Genomic DNA, 7751 nt, shown 5'->3' with positions numbered 1-7751 from the left:
CCACTTTATGATAATCACATGCAGTTTGGGGCAAGTCATAGTCAAGTCAGCACACTGACACACTGACAGCTGTTGTTGCCTGTTGGGCTGCAGTTTGACATGTTATAATTTGAGCATATTTTTTATGCTAAATGCAGTACCTGTGAGAGTTTCTGGACAATATGTGTCATTGTTTTGTGTTGTTAAGTGATTTGTAATAATAAATATATAAATACATTTGCATAAAGCAGCATATTTGCCCACTACCATGTTGATAAGAGTATTAAATACTTGACAGATCTCCCTTTAAGGTACATTTTGAACAGATGAAAAATGTGCAATTCATTTGCGATTAATTGCGATTAACTATGAACAATCATGCGATTAATTGTGATTAATATGTTAATCGTTTGACAGCCCTAGTTATATAATATTATAATGTATATAAAGGCCTTTTTTTATCAGGAAAGACACAAAGTATCAGGCTATTTGGCTGAAGAGGACAAATGACAGATGTCAGCTCTAAAGTTGGTGTTACCTTGTCACCAATATGTCGTGACCCACTCCCTCCCCTCTGCGCCTCCATCACACCCCTCCAGCCATTAACGCAGTTAGAGCCCGGCCAGGGGAATACGCCTGCATTAGTACAGACAAGTCTGCTGGTGTGATATTGATGGTTGTCACTGCCATCGGTTGTTTGGACCGTGACAGGACGGTCACACAGGAACATTTTCAGAGCAGTGGAATCACATGATACTCTACTACTACTGTACTATAGTATATTAACCCTTTGCACGGGATCTGATGTTACAATCTTTTCTTTAACAGCAGTAAAGCAGAGACAAAATGAAGATATCTACATGCACAATATAAAACCAATCAGGACCACACACACACATACACACACACACACACTCACACACACACACATGCTCTCACAGACCTCCTGATTAAGACTGACTCAGTGCTTGCACACCTCATCAACCCTCAGCGACAACTCCCCGGAGAAAACAGGCCTCATTATGCCAGAAAAAAAACAATGACACTCAGTGGTAGCCGTGACTCTTTTGCTAATGGACGAGCCGAGCGGTGAAGAAGTAGGCAGATCTGGATCTATGGGTAACGGCTCGTACCGGGAGTGCACGAGCATGAAACCTGATGTGATAGCGTGCCTCGTGGGCAAGTATTATTCCAACTGTATATCATTAGCAGGGTGCGTTTTCTAATTAGCAATAGGGCAGAATAATGAATACAGCTCCATTAATCAAAAGGTAATATATGTAAAAGTACTGTTTTATGGCCGTAGGGGAAGAGCGTGAAAGGTAGGAGAGAAAACACAAAAATGAGATGGAATGTGAAAACAGCTATCATTGCCTCGCTGAGAAGAACATTGCTTTTCATATTCATTTACACACACCCTTTTATGCAATTTACGGTGCTTGCTCTTTGGATCCCAAATACAGCGGATTGGAAGTAGGGAGAGTCAAATGAGAAGGGAAATTTGAGTCAGCATAAGCTCTTCTCCTCTATTTAAATCACCGTATAGCACCAATTTGTGTTACATTATAATTCAGGAGGTGCAGTTAGTGTATCATTCGTCGGTAGGCCGGGTGTCTTCACCCGTTTAGAAGTCACCAAACTGTCAGAGGTAAGAAAAAGGGATTTTGACGGAGCTGGAAGGTTCAGCTGTCAGCTTATGTCAAGAAAAATATGAACAATGGTGACGACCTGATCATATCAATCACGTTATATTCATTGCTGCTCACAGTCACAAAGAGGGATACTTAGGTCAAAGGCCGGTGGGCGGTGCTTGGTTTTGGCTCGACTGATGTCAACATGGCAAACGTTCTAATTCTACAGCTAAACAGTACACTACAAGATGTTTCTGAAAACATTTGAGGTGAGAAATTCAAAGGCATTACAGTAACAGAATATTGATTCATATTCGTTCAGGACTGCCTAGTTTGACAGTTTGATCGGAGTTCGCGAGTTTCGCGAGAAGTGACTTGCTGCTCTGGCTCTGATTGGTTGTTTTTCTTCGGACGCATTGAAATTTTGCAAATGCCATTAGGAGCACTAGGAAAAGAAAACACGAGAAACACGATTTATTTTACATGTTATTTATCTCATGCACTACTATAGGATATTGTGATGGTCATTTTTCTGATATCTTAAAATCACTGCATGTCATATTAATAGAGAATAGAAAATAATAGTTTTAAATGATAGTTGCAGCCTTACTCCTGCCTTAGCAAGACTAGCTGTTTCTCTCTGTTTTCCAAAATAACTTTTTATCATATTTGCTCAAAGTTATCGACTGCAGCTTTAAAAGATATTACTGGTGCTAATTTATGTTTTCCTTATTGGTAGGAGAGGCCATGAAAAAAGTAAACCAACAATTAATTAGTTGCACTTCTTTTTCTCTCTCTTTTTTTTACTGTTAATTTCAGATGTCATTGTTTAATTTGATTTAGAGAATCTGTTCTGGACAAATCAACTCTTCATAATTAAGAAACAACAATTCAAATCCTTTACATTCACAATATGACAAAGTAAAGCATTACATTAAAAGTCTTCCATTCAAGTAAATACGTATTACTAATTACTAAGGCTGTGTATTGGCAAGAATCTGGCGATACGATATGTATCAGGATACAGGTTACTATTCAATATATTGCGATTTTTTTTAATCTATTCTTAGGAAAACTGTCAGTATAAAGAACACACCAAAATATGCATAAAATCACAAGAACCAATACAGCATCACAAAACATAATATCGCCATACTCGAGTGTATCAATATTTTCTTACGCACCTACTAATTACATGTATCCAGTTATGAAAAGCAAGGTATTACTCTAAAGAATGGCTCCCCGATAGCCCAGAGTGTTAAAATGTTGACTGATTAACATAAAAAGCAATATTTTAGTGCTGCAAACAGGGACAAAGATTCAATATGAAACCCTTTTTATTTTTTTTATCTTGCTCAGGCTCAGCTAACAAAGCATTTGTTTGTCTCAGAACTTTCTGACCTCCCCATACTATCCGGACTCAACCCCACACCCATTAGTTTCTACTGATGATGTAAATCTGTAAAAATTGGTTATATAGTTTCAATAAAAAAAATAAAAAAGAAGAAAAAAAAGACTAAGTAATTTCCTAAAACAGCTGGGCACTGTGGTTTTCAGGAAACGTTACTCAACCAAGAGTCAATGGTGCATTTTCTGGGGACTATTTTCAGTGGTGGATTAATACACATTTGGTGTGCGAGTGAGTATTTACAGCAGCAGGATGGTGAAAGTGGGATTGAGTAAAAAAAAGATACAGTACTCAACAATGGAGGTCCATAGCACAGACACAATTCATTGTTGATTTTGGTCTTTTCATTGACTTTGTTGACAGTCAGAAAAATAAAGAATATCACCAGTACGATCCTTTAAGTTGAGGATTTGCATACCATTTAAAAAATGTATTTTTCTTTTTCCAGTTCAAATAAAAAAATCCAAATCTGAATAAATCCACCAAAAAAAAAAGACGTAACGGTCAGAATAACACACTACTGATAATACATATCACCCTTGACTGAACAAAAGAGAAGAAATAAATGTTGGAGACGGAAAAATAACACAGAAATTATTAATCATCGCACTAGTGTTATTTATCTTCTGGTCCCTCAGGAGAGGGAAATCTGTGCAGATGCACTGCAAATGAGGTGTGATTTTTAGGGATGGAGGAGAAAGTGAGAGAGATAAAATTGAGGCAGAGGGATAAAAGGAGGAAAAGATGGAGAGAAAAATAGCGAGATAAAAGATGATCTTGGTGCCTCTTCAAGAACTGTTTGAGGAAGCATTTAAGTGATCTGATATTTCTGCTGCCACAACACTCCCGGCTACTTTGCGCTGAATCTCCAACTCGAGCCTTTTTTCATACATTTGCACCTCGCAATCCAAAGTGAGCAAAGCCATCTCCTTGTGACAGCAGCCCGGGCTTTTAAATGCATCCTAAGATATAAATAAACTTTGCTGAGCGAAAGCTGCAAATGCATTTATCCATCCCTACAAAAAAAAAATATAAAGATGAATCGTGAAGTCTTTCTGAGAGGAGAAAATAGAAATGTCATTAAATTCCTCTGAAATATAGATCACTTCTCACAGCGAGAGACACTTGGCACGCTGGAAGTCAAGCTTATTCACCTCAACTTGAAATAATTTGATAAAGTTCTCTGTATGATTTTAGGTTTAGATGCTGAACTTATTACGACTGAGATTTAAGTAAAACTTTAATAGAAATATAAAAGCTTGCTATTTGGACACATTTTCAATTCACCCAAAGGAAAACAAAACATTAATACACACTTATTCAAATATTACAAATTATTTAAATGTTACATATGTCTTTATTTTTGTCTTATAGCTGTTTTAATTGGCAAAAAATAGGCCTAAAACGTAAAAGAAATAATGTTTACAAGGCCTGCTCTTACAGCCACATCCTTTCTGAAATCGTTGAAATCAACCAGAAATAAAAAAATATGAAAGAGAAATTATAAGAAGCGTAAAATGCTGTAAAATAATCAAACTTTGTCCACGTTTGTAGACTTCAATGAACAGAGAAGGAGTTCAAATTTCAGAAAGGGGGGGAAAAAAAGAGAGTTTGTTCCTGACATGCATAAGATTCCCTGTGATTTGACGTGTTGTCTCAACCATGATTTGTTGCCACTCCCCAGAGAGCGGAGTTAAAAGACTCGGAGTGACTTGAGGAAGACGTACACTTTAATCACGTTAGCGAAGTTTCATGAAAATTTCAGCTCAAGACGCCAACATCTGCTTTCCATTATTAATCACTGTTGTCACCACAAAGAAGATCCCAGCGACATGATACACTTGACTTCTGAAGTTACTTACTTTTGACTGTAACACAGGTATTACTGTCACACACACAGATTGTACATGCACACGCTTTCTTGCACGCACACACAAACATATAGAAGCAGGATTGGTACGGGGGAGAACACACATGCACAAATACACACAATTAAGTGAAAGATATATGGAAAATGGTTGAAAACAGGCCGTATTAAAGGAGTAAATTGGACTGAGAGAGACTGACGACTTAGTGAGACAGGCATAATAAAAGAGAAAGAGATCAGCTGGCTTTTTTGCATTCTTCTCTTCACTTAAACATCATGCTCCTCCCTGCACTTAAAAGGCCTTGTGTGTCTATTTCCCTATTCTATCTTATCTTATGGCATTTACCTCCTAACGAGGGTGAGGATATCAGCAATATCAAAGTAGCACTTTTGTCATGTTGCATTAGAGAACCTCCCCATCTACCTGCTTACACACCTCTGATCAGCGATTGTTTGCAGAGATACCGAGTGAAAGACAACTATTTATGTATAAAAGAGAGCGCAGCCTGACGTCTACTTGGCAGCTGATCATTCTTAAGCAGCTCACCACCTCCTAACCACCTGCATCTCTTTTCATTCTGCCTTCTTCTTTTTTTTTTTTTACTTTGCTCAGGCTGTCTTTCACTCGTCTCTTCATGTGGACTGGGTTATCCGATCAGACTGTGAAACAAGCCAGCGAAGGGACGCCTGACAGCGCCAATTAGAGAGGACAGAACAGCGAGCCCTTTCTACACACATTACTGCAAATAAGTCTTTTGTGTACAAGGAATTGCAGTAAAAAAAAAAAAAAAAGCGTGGACAGGCTTCACTGGCTATTTTGCAAACACAATGAGCTTCGCCGCTTGTTGTGATGCCGAAACATGACAGATTTGCTTTGCACTTTGCATGAGGAATTTATTCGGATAGAAGATAATTCAATTTTAAACAGAAGTAAAACAAGTGCACGATGTAGGTACACAGATATGAATTAGTGTTATGGATGTAAAAAATAAACTCGCAGAATAGTGGACTGAATTATCTTTTTAGTATCATGCAGCCAAACTTCAGCTATATTTTTCAGCATTTCCAAATTTTCTTACTTGACGTAAAGTACTGTTCAAGAGCCACCGCACTAGAGTTGCAACGATTAATCGATTAGTTGTCAACTATTAAATTAATCGCCATCTATTTTGATAATCGATTAAACTGTTTGAGTAATTTTTTAAGAATAAAAGTAAAAATCCTCTAATTGCAGCTTCTTAAATGTGAATATTTTCTGGTTTCTTTACTCCTCTATGACAATACAATTTTGAATTGAATTTTTGATTTTTTTTGGAGTTGTGGACAAAACAAGACATTTGAGGACATCATCTTGGGTGTTGGGAAACACTGATTAACATTTTTCACAATTCTTTTACATTTTATAGACCAAACAACTAATCGATTAATCGAGAAAATAATCAACAATGAAAACAATCATTAGTCGCAGCCCTACACTGCACTAAAATGAATGGAAAATAATTACAATATTTGTCAAACAATAAAACAATAAACTCTGGCCTGACCTAAAAGCACCTCTCAAGAAAGATTTGTCAGTGACAAATGTGCTACAGCTTTCACCCATGAAGTGTTTGGAAAAAGAAACTGCTATATATTTAACTGTAAAACCCCAAAGTTTCAGAGTTATCAGAGTCTCAGAGTGAAGTTTCATACCCGCTCTCTGCAGTTCTATCTTAACCTGGTGATGAAGGATTATCAGTGGATGCTCATTTCAGCAAGTACAATGCTACATCACCACCAGATGGCGCTTTAGCCCTTTAGATCTCTCTTACTTCCTCATGCAAAAAGACACACACAGAAACACACACAGCATGTATGAATGAATAGATTAGGCCCCATGTAAACAGGCTGCATCTACAATAACATTAGATTCATATGAGAAGCTCTGTGGGTGATGTTACTGGACCTCCCATTCATTTATCTATAAGGATGCATGTAGTTGTTAATGAATGCATATTACAATTATTAGTATTCTGTCAAATATTTAGCATTATTTATTGGGTTTGGTGTAGACTTCAATGCATAGCTATGTTTGGTGTAAAGCTATGTATACTTCTGCTTTAATGTCTGTCTGTGCAGCAACATTAACAAATTATATTCTTAGTCGAAATCAATTTAAACCTTGTTCATAAATATAATATGTTATTTTTAAGGTACAGGTGTAATAAATAAATGGTCTAAAAATGGTTAATTTGATTCCATTGTATTTCTTTTTGTGCTGGAGTAATTCAAAACAAGTATATATGAGAGCGCACACACACACAGACACATGAACACACACAGCAACACCTCACTTGCAGCTTTTCATGACAGCACATTAGACTACAGCGAACCGAGGTGCAGTGCAGCGAGAGCACAAAGCACGCCGAGGCAGTCGGGGTTCAAGGAAACAATGCGAGATCGATATGCACGCGCCTCTCTGCCTCTCCGAGGTGTGCGGGGCCTGAATGCCCGGCGGTGCTGCTCTCCTAACACGGGCTTCATTACCACGCTGCAACACGGGGTCTCTTATCAGATACAATAAGAGAGGGAATGAAGTGAGACAACGGGGAGAGAAACACTGGGGAAGGCCACTGAAAGGCAAGGCTGATCCCCTTTCAACGTCCACACAAGGAGAGCAGTGTTTTATCTTAATCTAAATGATGTCAGAGCAGCCGGGCTCACATGGAGACACACAAAAAATAAACTACCACACATATGCAGGAACAGACAAAACACATAATGTCATATTTAGAACAACGTGACTCAAAGAAAGTGGATAAAAAAAGGTAGAATTGTTGTATAAGTAGCTGTCTGATTCCAGTTTGTGCTTCAGCGTTGCTACACT

The 7751-nt window shown here is 37.9% G+C and overlaps 1 long non-coding RNA gene across 2 annotated transcripts in view; it reads right to left on the bottom strand.

The window, feature by feature from the left end:
* Positions 1-2003: 2003 nt before the first annotated feature.
* The window catches only part of LOC119485667, a 178290-nt gene continuing 172542 nt past the window's right edge, over positions 2004-7751 (bottom strand). For both annotated transcript variants that reach the window (XR_005206328.1, XR_005206329.1), the window contains one exon: positions 2004-2055. This is a non-coding gene — a long non-coding RNA (uncharacterized LOC119485667). The remainder of the gene's footprint in view (positions 2056-7751) is intronic.

This window comes from Sebastes umbrosus, chromosome 3, assembly GCF_015220745.1.
Source record: "Sebastes umbrosus isolate fSebUmb1 chromosome 3, fSebUmb1.pri, whole genome shotgun sequence".
In the NCBI taxonomy this organism is placed as follows: Eukaryota; Metazoa; Chordata; class Actinopteri; order Perciformes; family Sebastidae; genus Sebastes; species Sebastes umbrosus.
This window is presented reverse-complemented; position numbering and strand designations above follow the sequence as displayed.